General features: G+C 43.5%; 1 protein-coding gene across 1 annotated transcript in view; it reads right to left on the bottom strand.

The window, feature by feature from the left end:
* The window catches only part of SEMA5A (semaphorin 5A), a 1,054,315-nt gene that overhangs the window by 885,953 nt on the left and 144,908 nt on the right, over positions 1-23,454 (bottom strand). The window contains 1 exon segment of the mRNA XM_033929716.1: positions 13,901-13,962. The gene's annotated coding sequence lies outside the window, so the exon portion shown is untranslated.

Raw genomic sequence — 23,454 nt, 5'->3', positions numbered from 1 at the left:
TCAATCTAAATGCTATGAAGGTTTAACATGCTAATTAAATTTAACAGTGCTTATATTAATTGGATTTTTTGGCAGACTAAGGGTATATGAATATACACTGATGTGCTAAAAGATAAAGGTGAATTAATACTTTTTTTTTTCTAAGAGAGAAATATGAACTGCCTAGATATACAGTTTTACTTGCCTTCATTTTAAATGCTCAATAAAAGCTTGGCATATAAACCTCAGTTATCAGTGAAGCAGCCATGTTTACTTATGTAATAAAGGCTCTTATTTTACAAGCCCAATTACCGTATTTTCACGCATATAACGCGCGCGTTATACGCGTTTTTACCTACCGCGCATACCCCTCGTGCGTTATACACGTGAGCGCGGTATACAAAAAATTTTTTACATAGTTCCCACCCCGCCCGACGCCCGATTCACCCCCCCCAGCAGGACCGCTCGCACCCCCACCCCAAACGACCGCTCGCACGCGCTCCCACCCGCACCCGCATCCACGATCGGAGCAAGAGGGAGCCCAAGCCCTCTTGCCCGGCCGACTTCCCAACTCCTCGACAATATCGGGCCAGGAGGGAGCCCAAACCTGGCCTACCCCCACCCCGCACTACATTACGGGCAGGAGGGATCCCAGGCCCTCCTGCCCTCGACGCAAACCCCCCTCCCTCCAACGACCGCCCCCCCCCAAGAACCTCCGACCGCCCCCCCAGCCGACCCGCGACCCCCCTGGCCGACCCCCACGACACCCCCACCCCCCTTACCCGTACCTTTGGTAGTTGGCCGGACAGACAGGAGCCAAACCCGCCTGTCCGGCAGGCAGCCAACGACGGAATGAGGCCGGATTGGCCCATCCGTCCCAAAGCGCCGCCTACTGGTGGGGCCTAATCAGAATAGGTGGGACCTAAGGCTCCAGGGCCTATTCTGATTGGCCCACGCGCCTTAGGCCCCACCAGTAGGCGGAGCTTTGGGACGGATGGGCCAATCCGGCCTCATTCCGTCGTTGGCTGCCTGCCGGACAGGCGGGTTTGGCTCCCGTCTGTCCGGCCAACTACCAAAGGTACGGGGAAGGGGGGTGGGGGTGTCGTGGGGGTCGGCCAGGGGGGTCGCGGGTCGGCTGGGGGGGCGGTCGGAGGTTCTTGGGGGGGGCGGTCGTTGGAGGGAGGGGGGTTTGCATCGAGGGCAGGAGGGCCTGGGATCCCTCCTGCCCGTAATGTAGTGCGGGGTGGGGGTAGGGGGTCGCCGTGGCCAGGAGGGTTTGGGCTCCTTTCTGGCCCGATATTGTCGGGGAGTCGGCGGTCCTTCGGGGTGGGGGTGCGAGTGGTCCTGCCGGGGGGGGGGATGTATCGGACGTCGGGGGGGGCATCAGGCTTTCAGGATGGGGACAGACCTTCAAGGGGGACAGGCAGACCTTCAAGGGGGGACAGGACTTCAAGGGGGACAGTCAGGGCGGGTGAACGGAGAGTCGGGACAGCGCACGGAGAGTCGGGGCAATGCACGGAAAGTCAGGGCGGGTGAACGGAGAGTCGGGACAGCGCACGGAGAGGCGGGGCAGTGCACGAAAAGTCAGGGCGGGTGAACGGAGAGTCGGGACAGCGCACGGAGAGTCGGGGCAGTGCACGGAAAGTCAGGGCGGGTGAACAGAGAGTCGGGGCAGTGCACGGAAAGTCAGGGAGGGTGAACGGAGAGTCGGGACAGCGCACGGAGAGTCGGGGAGGGTGAAAGGAGAGTCGGGGTGGCCAGAGGAGAGTCGGGGCGGGCGAAAGGACAGTCGGGCTGCATGCGCGGTATACCCGTGAGCGCGGTATACAAAAGCTTTTGTACATAAAATTGTGGTTTCTGCGCGCTATACCCGTGTGCGCGTTTTACACGGGTGCGCGTTATCTGTGTGAAAATACTGTACTGGCATTTGTATGTGTATACTGCATACACATGTAAATCGGATTTTAGAAAGCTGATGTTTACATGTGTGCATCTGCAAAATCTTTAAAATGAAAAGGGGTGTGGTTTGGGCAGGATGTGGGTGAGACCAAAATTTATATGAGTATTCCCTATTCATACACATGTAGGTGGGACAATTAATAATAATAATAATAATAATAACAGTTTATATACCGCAATATCGTTAAGTTCTATGCGGTTTACAGAAGATTAGTGGAGTACAAGTTGAGTTGACGTACAAGATGAGTTAACTTAAGGGATGTGGGAACAATGGGGAGAAAGGGCAAGAGAGGGGAAGGAGAGAAGTGGGTCAGCTGTCTAGGTATTTCAGGAATAGGTGAGTTTTGAGGCGTTTTGAATTAGTAGGTCAGGATTTACACCTGTACTTTTGCATGCGTTTTAACAACTTTGAACAGTTTAGTGTCATCTGCAAATTTAATCACCTCACTCGTCGTTCCAATTTCCAGCTAGTTGTGGATATTCTATGCCTAAATGGCTATGTTTAGCGGTTAAAATAGGCCTGCTGTTTATGTGACCTATCTTTAACCGCTAGCACTTAACCAGTTAGCACTGAATATTTGCATAATTGGTTAAGTTGTTGCAGCTAAAAGTAAAACTGGATATTCAATGCTGGTCACCAGAAATAGCCCAGTACTGAATATCTGGGTTGAGTGCTGTTGTTGGGCAGACAGTGAACTTCCTGTCGCCAGTTGAATATTGTCCCTTTGTTTTACTTTTTAAAAAGTTCATATAGTGAATCATACCCTGTATTACTATATATCCAACCTTTTGACAGAAAGTTTGGGATACAATTAGGGAGATATCCAAGTTCCAGTTTAATTTGTCATATTACATTGTTTTGAGATACACTGTGTAATGTGATAAGTTATCACCAAAATAAGACAAAACTACTGGATATGCTGATTACTACTGCTCTTTTGATTATTCTTACTAATTGGAGGGATTACACGATTAATGAGCCCTTCTGGTGGAATACAGTTTGTACTAATTAGAAATATGAATCGGTTACAGCTGAGAAAATTAATAAATTATATTTGTTTCAGACAGCATGGGTTGCATTAAAAAGATATCTCTTCTGATTGCCATACTTAATCTCTTCTCATTCATAATTCATGTGTGTTTTATGATGCAAGATTCCTGTTCCTGTGTCCTGGGACTGTAATTTCTATTTCTTTATAATATAAAATCTATTCAGCTGAAAAAATAAAAAAAGCTTTGCTGAAATTCTAATAAACTATATTCAGGGCTCTATTCTATATTAAAAGATCTATCTTTACCTACACATATATAAAGATAATATCTGGATGTTCAGACTGTTAAATGACCAGATATTATGAAGGTAATTCTATAACACTGCACCTAGTAACTAGAGTGCATCTGGTAGGCCATATTCTATAATGAAAAGTAGACACCTATCGTATATACTCAAATACAAGTCGATCCAAATAGGAGGAAAAAGGAAGAAAAAAAAAAATGGTTGACTCGAATATAAGATGGGGGCTTAATATTCAAGTGTCATGCCCTGCCAGGATCTGCACCCAGTGTCCCCTCCCTCACGACCTCCCCTCCCCTGCTAGGCTCTGCACTCAGCCCCCCTCCCTGCCAAGTTCTGCACCCAGCCCCCTTCCCTCCCTGCCCTACCAGACTCTGAACTCAGCCCCCTTCCCTGCCAGGCTCTGCACCCTGTCTCACCTTCCTGCCCTGTACCCTCTTCCCCCTCTAGTTGTGTTATGGTCTCCCGGCTGATACAAACCCCTCCCCTGCATCACCTTTCCCTTGGTGGTCCAGCGGTGTATGGGTAGAAGGAGCGAGCTCTCCGCACTCGAGCCCTTTCGCCTGATTTTGCGGCCAGCGGCCAGCAGCCAGCCGTGCACCCAGGCCGGCAGGCAGGAGCAAGCCTTTCAAGCTCCCGCCCGGTTCTGCACTGCTCCCTGAATGGCTGCTGCCAGTTATCATGAGTCCTGCAAGTCCCGCAAAAACTGGTGCCCCGAATTGCCGCCTTGCTTGTCCCCGGATTTCTCCTGCCTGCCGCCCCAAATCTCTCCTTCCCTTCCCAGCACTGCGAGCCCGTGGTTTTAACCCGCGGGTTTAAAGCGGGTTAAAACCACGGGCTCGCTGGGCTACAAAAACGTTTTTAAAAGTTTAAATTTTTTTTTAAAAGGCGCAGCTCAGAGGGGTCTACACATGCGCGAGATCGCACACTAGTGATCCGTGTCGGTCAGAAGAGGGCATTCCTCCGATCACCCCCTCATTTGAATTTTTTCCATTTATGAATTCATTGGGCCTTCTGGGATCGGCCACGAATCACCCAGGAAAAACAGGTTAGTGAATCTAGCCCTATGTCTCTATTGGGCAGTGTCAACACTTCCTCTAAGAAAGTATCTTCCCTGTGCGGGAGTTTGAAATGCCAGGGGTGTTCGTTGCATGAAATGTTGTATTACTGTTTCGGATAGTATTACTGCTTTACAATGCATTTTGAACACTTTTGTATACGTATGGAAAAGGTTCACAGTTAAAGTCCTGGGCAACAGGTGGGAAGGAAGGGAAGATTTGTTCACAGATGTTTGGGGCTTGCATAGAACTAAAACTGTACACTGGCACTGTTGTGGTAATCTTTGTTGTTTTCAATTTTATAATAAAACCAAAAAGAAATACAAGTGGAAATAAAGAAGTAAATAAGAAAACAGGTAATTAAATGAGGGCGGGGCATAGGCAGGCAGGGGTGGGGTATGGGCGGGGCAGGGCTAGGGGGCCCAGTGCATTTGTGTGCCTAGGGGCCCTGGAAGAATTAATCCTGCCCTGGCCTAATGTGGTCTGACGTCCCACGATTCAAGTGAGCCACTTTCAAATGATGCAAAACCAGTTCATTTGCTTTGTAAACTGAATAATGCATTATTCTTGGAAAACACTGGCAAAAAGCTGGCAATATTTTTCTATTATGGGAGCAACTTGCTGAAAAGCCATGGCCTAATGTTCCTGGTTCACTTCTTAAAGAAGCCAGAAGAAGTATTTCCCAACTCTGAACACCCCTCTAAACATCCTCCAACTAGGAGGTCATAATTTTGAAGACTAGAAAGAAGATCTTATAAGTTGATCTATGAGAGACTGGTCGCTAGTGTGACTCTCGAAGAAGCGGGGTAAAGTGGATATATTTTTTGGCTTTATAGATGAGTTTGATCACGGTATTTTGAATTAGTTGCAGTCGACGGGTTTCCTTTTGGGTTATTCCATGGTCTAATGCAGGGATGCCCAAAAGGTTGATCGCGATCGACCAGTAGTTCGCGAAGGCAACGCGAGTCGATCGCAGAGCCCATCCCAGGCTCCGTGATAGACTCACGTTGCCTTCGCTTTCTACTTCTTCCCGACGCAGTAAACACCAGGCTGACCAGCTCTTCCCCTCCCCCCCATGTCAATTTTGACATCGGAGAGGAAGTTCCAGGCCAGCCAATCGATGCCTGGCTGGCTTGGAACTTCCTCTCCGACGTCAGAATTGATGTGGGGTGGAAGGCTGGTGTGGCTGCACTTCTGTTTACCGCGTCAGAAAGCAGAAAGAGCTGACAAGTCGGCAGCGAGCGACTTGGGGGGCTGTTCCCTGATGGCAATGGCGGTGGCTTGGGGGAGGGCAGGGAGAAAGAAAGACAAAGAAATAAAGGGGGCAGGCAGGGAGATAGAAATAAAGGGGGAACAGGGAGACAGAAAGAAAGAAGGGAAACAGAAAGAAAGAAAGGGGGGGACAGGGATACAGAAAGAAAGAAAGGGGGGACAGTGAGACAGAAAGAAAGAAGGGAAACAAAGAAAGAAAGGGGGGACAGGGAGAGCGAAAGGAGGCATGAAAGAAAGGGGACAGAGAGACAGAAAAGTGAGGCTAGTCTCGGTTAGGACTGCTGGGCACGATGGACCACTGGTCTGACCCAACAGCGGCAATTCTTATGTTCTAAGAAAGACAGACAGAAAAAAAGAAGGGGGGCAGGGAGAAAGAAAGAAAGGGGAGGGGGGCAGGGAGAGAGGTAGAAAAGGTTGGGGGAGGGAATGAGGTCTGGAGGAGAGGAAGCATACAGGAGGCTGAAAGAAAGGAAGAAATATTGGATGCACAGTCAGAAGAAGAAAGTGCAACCAGAGACTCATGAAATCACCAGACAACAAAGGTAGGAACAATGATTTTATTTTCAATTTAATGATCAAAATGTGTCCGTTTTGAGAATTTATATCTGCTGTCTATATTTTGCACTATGGCCCCCTTTTACTAAACCGCAATAGCGGTTTTTAGCACAGGGTGCCTATGAGCATCGAGTGCAGCGCGAGGCATTCAGCACAGATCCCTGCGCTAAAAACAGCTATCCCAGATCAGTATAAAGTGAAGGGGTATATTTGTATTTTTGTATAGGTGTTACTGAGGTGACATTGTATAAAATCATCTGCCTTGACCTCTTTGAAAAAACCCTGGAATATAAATGATAATTAACATTTTCTGTGCTTATATTGTGCTTTGTGTTTTTTTTAAAATTTTATTGTTGGTAGATCATTTTGACTTGGTCATTTTAAAAGTAGCTCGCAAGCCCAAAAAGTGTGGGCACCCCTTGTATAATGAGTTACAATAGTCTATGGGCTCCTTTTACTAAGGTGCGCTAGCGTTTTTAGCATACGCAGGAAATTACTGCACGCTACGCTTCTAGAACTAACGCCAGCTCAATGCTGGTGTTAAGGTCTAGCGCACGCGGTAATGTAGTGAGCGCTATTCTGTGCGTTAAAGCCCTAATGCAGCTTTGTAAAAGGAGCCCTGTGTGTGAGATGATCAGTGAATGGATTAGAGTTTGGATAGAGGTAGGTTCTAGAACAGAAGTTATGGAGCGAATTAAGCGGAGTTTATAGAAGCAGTTTTTGGTCAGTGAGCTAATTTGGTTTATCAAAGCTGATTCCTAGAAGTTTGAGTTTGGGCTCAATTTGGAGGGGAGCAGAGTCGATAGTTATTTGTCCAATTAAGGAGTCATTGTTTTTAGATGAGAATAGAATCCCTCGTGATTTTGTTATGTTCAATGAGAGTTTATTGGTTTGAAGCCATAAGCTGATATTGTCCAGTTTGAGATTAATTTCTTGGATGTCATTAATGTTAGCTGGGTTGATAGGGTGAAGAAGTTGAATATCATTGGCGTAGGCAAAAGAGGTGAATCCAATGGATTGAGCAAGAGTCAAAAGAGGGGCTAGGAAGATATAATATAGTAGGGGGAAAAATAATAGAGCCATGTGGGATAATTACAAGCAGCATTATTCTTGTTGCAGTACTGAGCTACCATAGGTTAGGCACTTTTGTAGTAAATTAGATACATTAAAAGCCCAAATTTTTGCATCTTAATATCACCTGATTTTTAATTGTGACATTGGCCAATTGGAAAGATTATAAGAAAAATCTTTTAACAGCAAAAGCTTCTCATGAATTAACCGTCAAATGAATTTTCTAATTTGCAATAAAAAAAAAAAAGAGTTGATAGTACTGTTGTTTTAAACCTGTCTTCTTCAATCCTATATAAAATTAATGGTACTTGAAATACGCCATTCACAATTATAACTGCTTTGGAAATCACAGGAACAATCAGTATTTAATACAATTCTGTGAACAAAGAGAATAAAAGCATGAGGTGAAAACCTACTTCAGTAAGTAAACGGGAGGATAGGGTGAGGAGGCAGTGCTTATGCCTTTTGATAAGAAATTCCAACATGTCCTTAGGTGTAATATCATCAGGCAGGAACAGCTCTAATAGCTCTTGTGAAACTGGTACTAATTAATTTACTGTACTGTTATCTCTCAGCCAGGGACAATCAGCCTCCATTTGGAAGTATTTCACTTTGAAATAATGCATAAAACTTTATTTTAAAAAAAATGTGTGTGAATCTTTAGTAACTATCTTCCTAAAAGCAGCTCTTTTGGTTTTCATTTTCTTTTTTTTTTTAATAAATCTTTATTCATTTTTAAAAGCCAACATAAAGTGCAACAGGCTAACCAACAATTAGTATAATAAACAGAACTCATTACAATCAAATGATATAATAAGTACATAATACCTCCCCCTAATCCTCCCTGGATGTATATAGTACTCATTCAGAAATCAAAGGGAACTATTAATTATCAATTCTTACAAAAGTTTGTCAATGGACCCCAAATCTCTTTGAATTTATTATAGTGTCCCAATTGTAACAAATTCATACATTCAAACTTATAAATTTGACATAAGGTTTCCCACCAAAAACTATAATTTATGTTATCCCAATTTTTTCCAATTTTTCATGATTAGCTGCATAGCAACTCCTGTCATGATGAGAAGTAATCTATTTTTGTTTGCATTGATTGGACTCTTGGGCATTAATAATGTTCCAAACAACACTACATCATACGACAATGACAACGGAGCTTCCAATATCATATTGATTTGACCCCATATGGATCTCCAAAATTTAAGTATCAAGGGATAATAAATGATCCAGAGTCCCTATTTCAAGATGACAGTGCCAGCAACTATTAGACTTAGAACTATCTAACTTTTGCAAACGAACAAGGGTCTAGAAAATTCTATATAACAGAAAAAACCAAGTTTGTCTCATAGATGCTGACGCTGTACATCTCATCCTCCAAGACCAAATCCGTGGCCATTGAGTAGCAGAAATCTGCTGCTTTAACTCAATGCTCCAACGCCCTGATTCTGTATAGGACGCCTCGTCGAAATGAGACGGGCCCGTCCCTTCCTGGCCCATCCCCACTAATCCTAAGGCCTGATTGGCCCAGGTGCCTACGAGCCTGGGCCAATCACATCTTAGGGTTAGTGGGGATGGTCGGACCCGCTATGCCTCAAGCCTGATTGGTCCAGGCTTCTAGAGCCTGGGCCAATCAGGCCTTAGACTTAGCGGGGATGGGCCGGGAAGGGGCGGGCCGGTCTCATTTCGACGAGGCGGGCCTGTCGGCTGGACGGCAGCAAAACCCGTCCAGCAGGCCAACATTTAAAGGTTAGTTGAGAGGGAGGTTAGTTGGGGGGGAGGTTAGGGGAGTCATCGGGGGGGAGGTCATTAGCATGGGAGGGGTCCAGCTTTCCGGCAGGAGGGGTTTGGCACCCTTCTGCTGGTGATCGGACAAGCGGTCGCGGCTGCTATACTTATTGCGGCACGAGATCCCTTGCCGCAATAAGTATAGCGGCCGTGTCTACTTACATTTTGCTGGCCTACATTTTAAGCGTCTCTTCCTCTACTAAGGCCCTTAGGCGAGCTTATGCATCTTGCGGGCCTCCCTAGGCTCCCGGAGGCGCCTTCAATATAGGTGGCTTGCCTGGGGAGCATTTTTTTAAAAACGTGCATCCCGATTGGCTGATTAGACAGCTGTAGGACGCCTACAGCTGCTTAAAATCGGGACAGCACTTTGCAGAATCAGGGCCCAAATGTCTTTTAGACAAGTTTTAGGTTTCTTGCTCAAAAAGACAGATATTAATTTATACTACTTGGCTGCCTGCTTTCATATTTAGCAGGCAGGTGTTTAATGTTTTTGAAGCACCAAGGATTTTGATTATTCCCAATCACCAGTGGCTCGAGCTTTTCACTAACGTCCATATTGCAACTGAGAAGAAATGTCAATCGTTCCTTTGGCACCTTGAAGCCAACAGTTTTTCTGCATTTGAAAACCAAAGTTCCATCAGGGATGGCCCGCAAGTACATGCCTGTCTCATCGGCGTTGAAAATGTCGATGGTTTATATCCATCAATGACTGATGGCAACACTGCTCCAAACTCATCTTGTTTTTCGCCATGCTGCTTCTTAAATTTTAAGCCGTTATGAACTTTCCACCTCTCTAGCCATCCGTTTGTTGCTTTGAAGTCTTCTACGCCCAGTTCTTTGGATAGCTGCTTTCTCCATCAGCAGAGGCCCACTGATTGGCAGTTGACGACTTCTAGCTTCAGCAAACCATCGCAGCAACGCCTGGTCAGCGTTTCTAGCCTTCCCATTTCTTTTCCGTTTCCTGATAAGATTGTTGTTGTTTTGCCAGTCTTTCAATATGGCTTGCTTTTTTTTGTGAATCTGAGAAATCTGGCTAGGATGAACACTGTAATGGTTTGCAATAGAGACCTGACTCTCCCGTTGGTCAAGTCTCTTTAAGACATCGACATAATCAGCCAAAGACAATGACTTTTGACCAGCGTGTTGGACACGTTCAGCCAAAGACAAAGATTTTTCTCCACGTGACGCCATAATGTAGTTCCGAAAGTTTGAACACCTGGCCACGCCTAGACTGGCTCATCCACGTGAGAACGTGATTGCTTTTAAATGGAGTGTACGTAACGTGAACGAATAGAGGTGGGACTTATAACATCAGTGCGCATAAGCAGATTGTGTGCTTATCAGAATTGCAACTATCCAGAGTTTATGTCAATTGACTTTAATTTTAAAAAAAATAGGACCATGGTGGTAGGCTGCAGATAACCAAAGTATGCACTTAACCAACGTGCACTTAGGTGGAGTTGACTGTATTAACATTTAACAAGCCCAGCATGGAAGTGAGAACAAAGGCAAGATATTTTAATAGTTAAGTATAACAATGAAACATAGAAAAACACTAAGCAGTTAATATGCCAATTAGCACATCAACTGTTGCCACACAAGTGTGCTGTTACTGCAACAGCATGGCAGTAAACATGTGGTAATTCATGCATTAACTCCATATTGTGTTAGGGGGTGGGAACTAGGCAGGTCAGGGGTGGAGAATGGGTGTGGACTCCATACAACAGTTAATGCACTGTACTTACTGAACATTAACCATCAATTTTGCACTTAGTGCAGGTTCGCTTAGTACTTCCTCAATAGGAGGCACTAAAGGCCCGATTCTATATATAGGGGCAAATTCTATAAACGACATTGTGATTGTAGGCAGTGTTAGGCATCCTACTTCTGTCTAACCCCGAGGCAGGCCGCCTATACTGTAGGCATCTGTCTAAAGTTTAGGGTGACGCCTAGGGACGCTTAAGATCACCCGCCACTCCCTGTGCATACTCCCTGCCTGAGAACCACCCCTATGACTCAGGACTGCTGAGCCCAGTGCATCCTGGGAGCTGTAGTCTCCGCACTATTGGGCAAGTGTCCTCTGCTGCCCAGTGATAGAATAACATAATTACTGAGGAAGAATCCCTGACTCTTTTACACAAATCTTTTTAAATCCCGCTAAGCAAACTGATTTCACCACATTCTCCGGCAACGAATTCCAGAGTTTAATTACACATTGTGTGAAGAAATATTTTCTCTGGTTTATTTTAAATCTACTACTTAGCTTCATTGCATGCCCCCTAGTCCTAGTATTTGTGAATAGAGTGAACAAGCATTTCACATTTACCCTTTCCACTCCACTCAGTATTTTATAGCCCACTATCATATCACCCTTGAGCTGTCTCTTCTCCAAGCTGAAGAGCCCTAGCCGCTTTAGCCTTTCCTCATAGGGAAGTCGACCCAAACCTTTTATCGTGTTTGTCACCTTTCTCTTTACCTTTTCTAATACTGCACACAGTATTCAAGTTGCAGCCGTACCATAGGGCAATACAACAGCTTTATAACATTTTCATCTTTCTTGATAATTCCTAACACTCTATTTGCTTTCTTAGCCACTGCTGCACATTCACCTGAGGGTTTCAACATATCCTCAGCAATGACACTTAGATCCTTTTCCTGGACAGTGACTCCTAACATAGAACCAACATCATGTAGCTATATTTTGGTCTCCTCTTTCCCACATTCATCATTTTGCACTTGCTCACATTAAACTTCATCTGCTAGTTCTAGTGGTTCCCCACTGGCTAACGTTTTCAATGCTTCTCTAAAATCGGGAGTGGTACCAGAGGACAGGAGAAGGGTGGATGTGGTCCCTCTATACAAAAGTGAAAGTAAGGAAGAAGCAGACCCGTAAGTCTGATTTCTGTATTAAATAAATTAATGGAAACACTTTTAAAACTTAGAAAAGTGATGTTTCTGGAATCCAGTGGATTACAGGTCCCAAGGCAACATGGATTTACTAGAGGCAAGTCTTGTCAGACAAATCTGATCAACTTCTTTGACTGGGTGACCAGAGAATTGGATAGATGTGGTGTATTTAGATATTAGCAATGCCTTTGACAGTGTTCCACATAAGTATCTAATAAATATATAGAGTGCCCTTGGTATGGGCCCCAAAGTGAAGGAACTGGTTGAGTGGAAGGTAACAGAGGGTGGTAGCCAATGGAGATCTCTCTGAGGAAAGAGATGTTACTAGTGCTGTGCCTCAAGTTTCAATTCTTAGGACTGTTCTTTTTAACATTTTTATAATTCAATATTGCTGAAGGGCTGTCAGGTAAGATTTCTCTCTTTGTGGATGATACCAAACATGAGGAAGGACCTAGTGAAACTTGAAGAATGGTCTGAAATTTAGCAGCTAAGATTTAAACGAAAGCATTTGGGCTGCAAAATCCCAAGGAAACAGCACAGTTTATTGGTGAAGAATTTCTGTGCATGAAAGAGGAGTAGGACTTGGGTGTGTTAATATGTGATGACCTTAAGGTGCAGAGGTTGAAAAGGCAATGGCAAAAGGTAGAAGGATGCTAGGGTGCATAAGGAGAGGTATGACCAGTAGGAAAAAGGAGGTATCGATGCCCGGATAAGATTCTGGTGATACCTCATTTAGAATATTGTGTACAATTCTTGAGACCACACCATCAAAAAGATATAAACAAGATGGTCCAGACGAAAGCTACTAAAATGATCGGTGGCCTTTGTTATAAGGTGTATAGGGACAGATTTAAAGATTTCAATATGTATACTTTGGAGGAAAGGCACGGACATGTGCACACTAGTAGGAGTGGTGAAACCCTGCTGCAAAATGAAGGTGAGGGCCAGCGTGCAAGGAATAGTTTCTCGGTAGAAGTGGTGGAGACAAAGTCTGTTTTTAAAAAGTATGAATTTTAAAAAGTATGGGACAGGCACATGGGATCTGTTAGGAAGAGGAGGAGATAGTGGATGCTGTGGATGGGCAGACTGGATGGATTATTTGATCTTTATCTGCCATCATGTTTCTATGTATAAATATCCAAGTGCCATTTTATGCCGTTTTTTATGTCTTTCTATTTTGAAAATGAGTCCCATAATCATCTAGAACTAATTGTTAATATTCAGTGGGAGCTAGCCAGCTATCTCCCACTGAATATTAATGGTTAGCTGGCCAAATGCTATTTTACCGACGAGGAGCCGTTCCTGACTGGTTAAATAGCTTTGAATATCAGGCAGTATGTTACTATGTTACTGTTCCATACTCAGGTCTAAATCGAGCCAGTTTCTTTCTTTTACCCTTGTTGAGTTTAATGCAAACTATCTGTATTATACTTTTTCTCAGGAAGAGAATTTTAGATACTGGTCAGTAGTTTTTCATTTTGTCCCGGTCAAGAACTCTTCTTATATGGAGTCAGAACAAAGACTTTTACAACACAGCTCTTAGTAATGCTCTTGGCAGCTATCCATCATGAGGAGAGGACTTCTCAAATTTATAGCCAGCTGCAATATTTTTGTGGTCAGAGGATAAGGGAAAAGGATGTTGACCATAAATGATATAGTTTTATCCATAGTATCCTACCTAATGATAATAAAAATAACACTATGACATCGCTGAGCTCAAGGTATATTCTCCTGAAAATAAAGTACAGTTTTCTTGCAATTCTATCAGGTATTGAAAGAGCAGCCAAGCTTTTCATCCATGGGCATTCAAATGAATATAGCCAAACCATTTGTTTTGTTGATGTGGTATACTGACACTTGTCTATGATGTGATAAATTGGTCAGAATGCAGGACTGTCCAAATCAAATTTAGAATCTTGATCAAACAAAAAAATATCTTTGATGAAACTCTAAAATGTATGTGCTACAAATTAAGTATTAGGTAGAAAAATAGATCACTTACTGAAAATTGCTGTTCATAGTTGCTTCAGGAACAAGCCATCAAAATTCATTGAGGAACGTCCTCTAAAAAGAAAGAAAGAAAGCTGATTATAAACTTTCAAGTACATTTTTGAAGACTTGGTTGGGTTCTCTATATATAAAATAGACAGTAACAGAGATGAAAATTTTTTTTTGCTTATTTTAGTGTCATTTGCAAGCTTTTTTATTCTGTGTCATTTTCCAGTCAACATTCAGTTTGTGGCAGTCACTATTTTTTTTTTAAGTTGGCTGTCACTGGCTAAGTTAGACCCGGATATTCAATGTCAGGCTATGTCTGGTCACTTGCACTGAATATATAGGCTTGACCACACGCTGCTAGCCACACAAACTTATGCGATCCCAACTGATATTTGGCTGAATTCACCTAGGACCTGTATAAATAGATCTGTCATATTTTTCCACTCCCCACCCCCACCAATTTCAATCATTCCTTAGCTACCCCTGAGATCAGATACACCCTTCAAATCCCCTCCTAAACTTCCCCTCAACACCCACCTTTAGCGCCCCCCCTTCCCCCTCTCCCCCGTGCCTACTTATGATTCCTAGTGAGCCAATGTGATAGCCAGGAAGGTGCAATCCCTACTTGATCTTGCTCCTAGTGGCTCTATCAATAAAATGGCTGATGTGAGCTCTAGCAGTGGTCTCACAGTACTACCCTATACTGAAGTTGACTTTATTAGTAATAACATAAGACTACTGCTAGAGCTCATGGCATTTTACTGATGGAGCCATTAGGGGCAGAAGTAAATGGGGGTCCCACTGGACCACCATGGATTGTAAATAGGCTCTGCCTGGGGGGAAAGGAGCAAGAGGTGAATGGGTGAGGGGGTTTCAGGAAGGGAGGTCTGAGCTATGGGGGTTTAGGAAAAGGATTTGATCTTAATGGGGGCTGTGATCTTGGGAGGCCTTGGGGGTCAGATCATGTTGGGAGGGTAGGTAGGATTAGGGTTATCATACAGTACATCTGGGAAAACCTGGACATGTCCTCTTTTTAGAGGTTTGTCTGGGTGTTTGGATGATTTTTCTTAATGGGGGAGTCTGTCCAGGTTTAGCCAGCCAGCAAGTTTGGCAGGGCCAGCTTACACCCCTGGACTTCGACATGGCTCTCTGCTCTCCTGATTCCCCCACCTACCTCTTCCCAGGCCACTGCAATTTTGAATCTTTGGGCAGCTGGCAGCAGCAACGAGGTGAGTCTGCTGCTGTTGTCCCACATAAACAGTTAAAGGAAGTCAATGTAGAATGAAGGTTTCTGGGACAGGCCAAAGGCAGCAGGCTCACCTCGTTGCTGCTGCTGCTGGCTGCCTGAAGATTCAAAATTGCAGCGGCCGTGGAAGGGGTAGGTGGGAGAGTCATGAAAGCCATAAGAGTATGTAACAGCTTTAAGTTTTTAAGTCCAGGATTAAGTCACATTTCACAGGCTTTTTTGGTGAAGCCGGGGGCAGGGTCAAGTGTCCTCTTTTTTGTCTTCAAAAAAGGAAGAAGGGAAGCACATTCACATTTTCAGCTGCTACCCAGAAGCTATGTAGACTGTGTGAGCCAATATTCAGTGCTGACATCCCCATATCTAAGTAACCATAATTAGGACTGCTTTTTATGCAGTCCTATTTGGATATTTAACTAAGCAGGCACCAGCTTTAAATAATACTAGGATGTGCATAGTTGCTGGCTCCTCCCAGGAGGCCTCTCTTGTCCACTTTACAAATGGCTGATTAGTTCCAATATTCAACAGTACTACTTGATTAAGTGTCACTGAAATATCGGTTGCCCAGGTCGCAAAGCATGACTTAAGAAAGCAGGATCCTCTCCTGCCCACTTAGATCGTTTTGAATATCGAGCCCTTTATTTCCACAAATTTTTATTTTATTTAATTTGCTTTTACTGCATAAAAATTTTGGGACACAACCAGAGAAGAACAACACTACAGCAACAGGAAACATGGACAGAGGCGGGGCCAGAGGCAAGGCATAAATGCTTATTGGAAGACTAAACATCCAAGTGGCTAAATTAATTTTAATGTGGACAAATGCAAAGTAATGCACATTGGGAAGAATAACCCAAATCACAGCCCCCAAGAAAAGGATCTGGGTGTTATAGACAATACGATGAAACCTGCCACCAAATGTGTGGTGGCAGCCAAAAAAGCAAACAAGATTCTAGGAATTATTAAAAAAAGGGATGGTTAACAAGACTAAGAATGCTATAATGCCTCTGTATCACTCCATGGTGTGACTTCACATGGAGTATTGCATTCAATTCTGGTCTCCTTATCTCAAGAAAGATATAGCAGCATTAGAAAAGGTTCAAAGAAGAACAACCAAAATGATAAAGAGGATGGAACTCCTTTCATATGAGGAAAGACTAAAACGGTTAGGGCTCTTCAGCTTGGGAAAGAGACAGCTGAGGGGAGATACAAAAACCTGAGAGGCGTAGAATAGGTACAAGTGGATCAATTTTTCACTCCATCAAAAATTACAAAGACTAGGGGACACTTGAAGTTACAGGGAAATACTTTTAAAACCAATAGGAGGAAATATTTTTTCACTCAGAGAATAGTTAAGCTCTGGAATGCATTGTCAGAGGTTGTAGTAAGAGCGGATAGCGTAGCTGGTTTTAAAAAAGGTTTGGACAATTTCCTGGAGGAAAAGTCCATAGTCTGTTATTGAGAAAGAGACATGAGACAAGCCACTGCTTGCTCTGATCGGTAGCATGGAATGTTGCTACTCTTTGGGGTTTTGCCAGGTACTAGTGTCCTGGATTGGCCACCGTGAGAACGGGCTACTGGGCTTGATGAACATTAGTTCTGACCCAGTAAGGCTATTCTTATGTTCTTATGACCTACTACTACAACTTATCATTTCTATAGCACTCTAGGCACAAAGACAGAACACATAAAAGATTGAATAAAAACCAAAAATCTAGACTGCCTCTTCCTCACTGAAACCTGGCTAACCTCAGACTCGGACCCCAGGATAACGGAAGTTTGTCTAGAGGGATACAAGATAACAGTGGTCTGCAGGGAAAAAAAAAAAAGAGGAGGTCTAGCCATCTTAGTCAGAAACTCCCTAAACTTAAACATACTAGACAAAACATCCACCCCATACGTGGATCTACTAGCCTGCCAACTTTCATGCACCACACTAAAAGGATCCATAACCTGCATGCTCTGCTACATAACACCAGGGAATTGGAACACAGTAAGACCAGAATTTGAAGATTTTATATACCAAAACTCACTAAGGGCAACTTACAACCTAATCCTAGGAGATCTAAAACTCCATCTCGAAGACCATACCTCTAAGCAAGTAGAAAACCTACTATCTTACCTCAAAGCCTTAACCTACAAGATCTTAGACCCACAAACCACACACGAGAAAGGTCACCAACAAGACATTGCAGCCTTCATGACCCAACAGCCCATTCTACCAGAGATTCAAACCTCATATGGAAAATGGTCCAGATCCATCTGTTCACACCATTACATATACACCTTCAATATCAACTGGGCCAATGGCAAAACCAAACCAAAATCCCAACCCTTAACCTACAAATCACGTACATATATCAACCCCTCCAAATTCTGGAATAAAACAGATGCTACAATCCAAGGATGTGACCCCAAAGACTTCATCTCACAATGGTGCAATATAAGTACAACTAGCCTGGACGAGCTAGCCCCAATAGAAACAAAAACCAGAATCAGCAGACAATCAGACATATGGTTCAACAACGATCTACTCCTACTCAAAAGACAATGCAGACAACTAGAAAGAAAATGGAGAAAAAGTAACCAAGAACACACAAGAGCAGCATGGAAAAACTAAACCAACAATACAAACTAAAACTAAAAGAAAAAGAAATAAGAAAGACATACTACACAAACCAAATGCTGCTCCAAGTGTCTGGTAGATTCAAGATGGGCAAAACTTGGAGAGTGGTATACCATGTAGTGGGCATCCAGAAAACATAGGGAGCATGCAGGAGTATAAATTATCTTATGCGAAGACAGGCAGGGAGGGGTTCCTCAGTAATAAGCATTATAGGCAATGCAGAAGACGTTGAATTAGATCTAAGCATGGATTGGCAACTAATGTAAGCAGAATAATAGTGTGGAAGAGTGATCAGATCACTGTGCGCTGCGCAGGAAACTATCTGCAATATTTTGTAGTGTCTGTAAGCAATTAAGCTGAACAGCAGAGAGAGAGAAATATATTTTTGAGATTAAGCATAGTTAGAGAGAAACCCTTGAGTATATCTGTGCCTTCACATTTTGAAAAAGACGTGATGTCCAGGAAAGAAAATGAATGCATAAATAAAGAGTAATGCAAATATAATGAACAGTAATGAGTATATATAAATATGGGGTGTGATGCTCCATTAGGAAGCATGACATCTGTTGCCCATATTTTTAATATCTTCTGCACCACTGTGCAGCACAGCATGCACAATTAAGAAAAAAAACTGCAAGGCAAATTGTTCTGATAAGTTACAGCTAATCCAACAGGCATGCTGCGCTGATCCGTCACACAAATCACTGTATCAGCACAGCACCAATTAAATGGCTTTTGATTAATCTTCTGCACACTGCTGCAGTGTATCCATAATGGAAGCCCTAAGGGTCCTTCTTTCCAAAGATATTTTTTTATTCCTATATGCACCAAAAGCAACACAAAATGCTACATATCCCATGCTGTTTGTATGACAATTAATGGCAGTTGAACAGTTATACTAATAAAGATGGAAGGAATGGATAAATTTCCTAATCTTCAATGGGTGGTTTAGTGCTATTTATTTATCCAGAAAGACTTTGGTTATGATGGCAAATGGGATCTATAAACGACTTGATTCATTCCTTGATCTCCACAGAGAAAGCCCATCAAAAAGCGTATTTCCTTTCTTTGTCTTCAGTCAGTTTAAAATTCTTTTCCAAAGGATTCTGAATTTCAGTTTTATATGCCAATTTAGTCCAATAAAAAAAGGTATTTTTTGCCTTTATACTTTTGTTTTATTTCTACATATTACTTTGAAGAGTAGACTAACATGGCCACCATACTATTTCACTTATACCCATTAAAACCTAAAATCTGGGCTGGCACAGTAGATCAGGGCTAGTGCAAATCAGTTCCCTGTGGGAGACCCCTTCTCCTCATAAAAAAAAGACTGAACAGCAAAGTGCATATCACTGCAGTGAACATCTATTTAAAATACAGCTGCATCATTTATCTTTTGCTAAAGTCACTACAGCCACATAATCCCTCTTGTGAAACACCTAATTGGCTTCCTGTTTGTTTCTGTGTACAATTTAAATGTTGACCACTCACCTACAAGTGTATTCATTCTACATCTCTGCATTAGCTCTCCAAACTCTCCCTGCACATCTCTGCTCAACTCATTGGGCAAATCACTGGTCTGTTCCATTCTCCTCTACACAGGCAGGGCCGGATTACAGGCTAGGCCCAGTAGGTACGTGCCTAGGGTCCAAAATTGTCAGGTGGCCCCCCAGGGCTGGCGTTAGTGGGAAGCAAACAGGGCAGCTGCCCTGGGCCCCACAGATTAAGGGGGCCCCGAAGTCTGAACTTCTCTTTATCTCCCTCGCTTCCCCTCATCTTCCCGATCTTTATTAAACAGCTAAATTTTCCTTTTCAGAGGGGCCCTGACATGGCAGCCGTTCTCACAAGCTGCCGATAGCTGCCCCGAAGCTTTCCCTCTGTGGCAATCTGCCTTGTAAGAAACAGGAAGTTGTGGCAGAGAGAAAACTTTGGGGCAGCCATCGGCAGCTTGTGAGAATGGCTGCCATGTCGGGGCCCCTCTGAAAAGGAACATTTTGGCTACGGGGGAAGGGGGAAGAGGGGACAGGGGAGAAGCGGTCTGCACCGAGTGCTCCAAGGCCTAGCGTCATGAATTTCTTTAGACTGCAGCAGCATTTACAATTCACTGCTGTTTCCAGCTTTGGGCCTTCCTCTCTGCTGGGTCCTGCCTACTTCCTGTTTTCGCAAAGGCAGGACCCGACAGAGAAGAAGGCCCAAAGCCAGCAACAGCAGTGAATTGTGAATGCTGCTGCTGCCCAAAGAAGTTCATGACGCCAGGCCTTGGAGCACCTGTTTAGGAGCTGCACTGCCGACCGAAGAAAGGGTGACAGAAGAAGGAAAGGGAGCAGAGGGGAAGAGAATTGCTGTACCCAACTGTAGGGAAAGAGAGGAAGAAGGAAGATGAGGAAGGAAGGAATGAAAGGAGATGACAGGGCATAAAGAGAGGGAGGCAGGAAGAGATGCCAGGGCATGAAAGGAAGAGAGGGAGGGAGGAAGAGATGCCAGGGCATGAAGGGAAGGAGGATTGGTATGCCAGACCAAGGGAAAAGGAAGGGGGAAAGGAAGGAGGAGATGTCAGAGCATGGAGGGGGAGGGAGAGATGGAAGAAAAGGGAAGGAGGGAGATTCCAGGGAATCAGGGAAGGGAAGGAGACAGAGATGCCAGACCGAGGGATGGGAAGGAAAGAAAGGAGAAGAGAGAGATGCCAGAGCATAGGGGAGGGGGTGGTGACAGAAAGTGAAAATTGGAGAGGTGGCAAAGCTGAAATGAATCATGTACAAAGGAGAGAAGGGGCCCAGGATAGACAGTTTATGAAAGGAGCATAGAAAGGGGGAAGATACCATATGGAACAGGGAGAGGGTGGACAGTGGATGGAAGGGGCAGAGAGAAAGAGAACAGTTGCTGGCTAGAAAGAAGAGAGTGAAGACAAGATGATTAAAGAAGAACCGACAAAAGATAGAAAGATTTTTTTGTTGCTTTAGAATAAAATAGTATTGTAGTTGTATTGATAAAACTTTTATAAACAGAAAATAAGGTAATCTTTTTATTGGACTAATTTTAATACATTTTTTTACTAACTTTCAGAGACCAAAACCCTATTTCTCAGGTCAGGATAGTATAATGTAGCAGCTGTATACTATATTGACGTGAAGAAGGAGGCTATGGCCTCTGAAAGTTAATTGAAAAATGGATTAGTCCAAAAATTAATATTTTCAATTTTTGTTTTATTTCTATTTGTTAATTTGTAAAGTGGTGATTGTTTGTCAGTTTTTTCAAATTTACATCTGCTATATTTATTTATTTTTTTTATTATTATTTATTTATTCAATTTTCAAAATTACAATTCAAGATTCATTACATTACATTAGTGATTTTTATTCCGCTTGTACCTTGCGGTTCAAAGCGGATTACATAAGAAGAGAACTGGACATTTCCAGGATGGTACATGACAATAAGAACATAAGAACATAAGAACATAAGAACTGCCATCTCCGGATCAGACCCATGGTCCATCGAGTCCGGCGATCCGCACACGCGGAGGCCCAGTCAGGTATACACCTGATGTAGTTTTACCACCCATATCCCTCTATGCCTCTCATAAGGAGATGTGCATCTAATTTGCCTTTGAATCCTAGCACAGTGGATTCCTTAATAACCTCCTGTGGAAGAGCATTCCAGGCGTTCACCACTCGCTGCGTAAAGCAGAACCTCCTGACATTTGTCCTGGACTTGTCCCCCCTTAGCTTTAAACCATGTCCTCTTGTCCGTGTCACGTTGGACAGTGTAAATAATTTGTTTTTCTGCTCTATTTTATCGATGTCTTTCAGTATTTTGAACGTCTCTATCATGTCCCCTCGCAGCCTCCTCTTCTCAAGGGAGAACAGTCCTAGTTTCTTGAGTCGTTCCTCATATTCCAAGTTCTCCATACCTCTTATTAGCTTCGTTGCTCGTCTCTGCACCCTCTCCAGCAGTTTTATATCCCTCTTTAGTTTGGGAGACCAATGTTGGACACAGTATTCCAAGTGTGGTCTGACCATTGCTCTATAAAGCGGCATTATGACTTTCTCCGATCTGCTCATGATTCCTTTCTTTATCATTCCTAACATTCTGTTTGCTTTCTTTGCCGCTGCCGCACATTGTGCCGACGGCTTCAGGGTCCTATCTATCAGTACACCCAGGTCCCTTTCTTGTTCGCTCTTACCAAGAGTTGCTCCTGACATTCTATACTCGTGTTCCTTATTCTTACTGCCTAAATGCATTACTTTGCATTTCTCCACGTTGAACTTCATCTGCCATTGCTCTGCCCATTTCTCTAACTGATACAAGTCGCTCTGGAGTTCTTCGCTATCTTTCTGCGTTCTGATTGTCCGGCATAGCTTTGTGTCGTCTGCAAACTTAATGATCTCACTGGATATTCCGTCTTCAAGGTCATTGATATAAATGTTAAATAGGATCGGCCCAAGTACCGAGCCCTGGGGCACACCACTAGTCACTTTCTCCCAGTCTGAGAACTTCCCATTTATGCCCACAGTTTGAGGATAGAGACTTAATAACAGAATGATAGTAAAGACTTAATAACATCGGAAGATGTTTTGGACGGCAGTGTTTTGGTTTCTTGGGGGATGGGGTGAGGGAGGTTAGGTAGATTGTATATGCTTTTTGAACAGCAGTGTTTTGATTTCTTTACGGAATGTCTTGAGGTCTGATGTTGTGGTTAACAATCTGGTGATGGAAGGTTCGAGTTTTGCAGCATGTGTTGCCAGGAGGCTATCATAAAGCTTTTTGCGGTGAGTACCCTTGAGTGGTGGGTATGTGAATGATGTCAGTGTTCTTCTTGTTCTGGTTGGAATGTTACGGTTTAGGCGGTCATTTAGGTAGGTGGGTGCAGTACCGTTAATTACTTTGAAGAGTAGACAGTATAGTTTGAATTGAATTCTGGCTCGAATCGGTAGCCAGTGTGAGTCTAGGTAGGCATTGGTGATGTGGTCAAATTTTCCGAGTGAGTAAATTAGTCTAAGGGCTGTGTTCTGAACAGTTTGAAGTTTTTTGATCATGTTTGTGGGGCATGGTAGATAAAGGATATTGCAGTAGTCCACGAGACCTAGTACCAGGGATTGTACAATTATCCTGTAGTGTTCTTTGTCAAAGAATTTCCTTATTTTTCTTAAGTTGCGCATTGTGAAGAATGCTTTTTGGGTAGTTTTGTTGATTTGGGTCTGCATAGTGCAGCATCTGTCTATCAGCACTCCCAAGATTCTGAGTGAGGTCTGGATTGGGTATTTGGTTGCTTTAATTTCTAGGTCTGTTATGGATGGGTTTTTGTCCGTTTCAAGCATTAGGAATTTGGTTTTGTCCGAGTTTAGTTTCAGTTTGTGGTTTGTCATCCATTTTTCTACTTCATCCAGAATTATTTCCAGGTGTCCTGTTGAGGTGTGGTCTTGGATTTCAAAGGGGAGGAGAATAGTTATGTCATCTGCGTAGCTGAATGATGTTACATTTAGGTTGTCTAAAGTGGTGCCGAGGGAGGAGATGAAGAGATTGAATAGAATGGGCGATAGTGGTGACCCCTGCGGGACTCCGCATGGATTTGACCATGGGTTAGATTTCGTGTTGTTTGTCTTAACTCTGTACGTTCTTGTTTTGAGGAATCCTTGGAACCAATTGTAAACCACCCCTGAGATCCCGATTGCATCAAGTATCTGGAGTAATA

The sequence above is a fragment of the Geotrypetes seraphini genome, chromosome 2 (assembly GCF_902459505.1).
Source record: "Geotrypetes seraphini chromosome 2, aGeoSer1.1, whole genome shotgun sequence".
Classification (NCBI taxonomy): domain Eukaryota; kingdom Metazoa; phylum Chordata; class Amphibia; order Gymnophiona; family Dermophiidae; genus Geotrypetes; species Geotrypetes seraphini.
The sequence above is the reverse complement of the archived record's forward strand: the minus strand, read 5'-3'. Positions and strand labels throughout refer to the sequence as shown.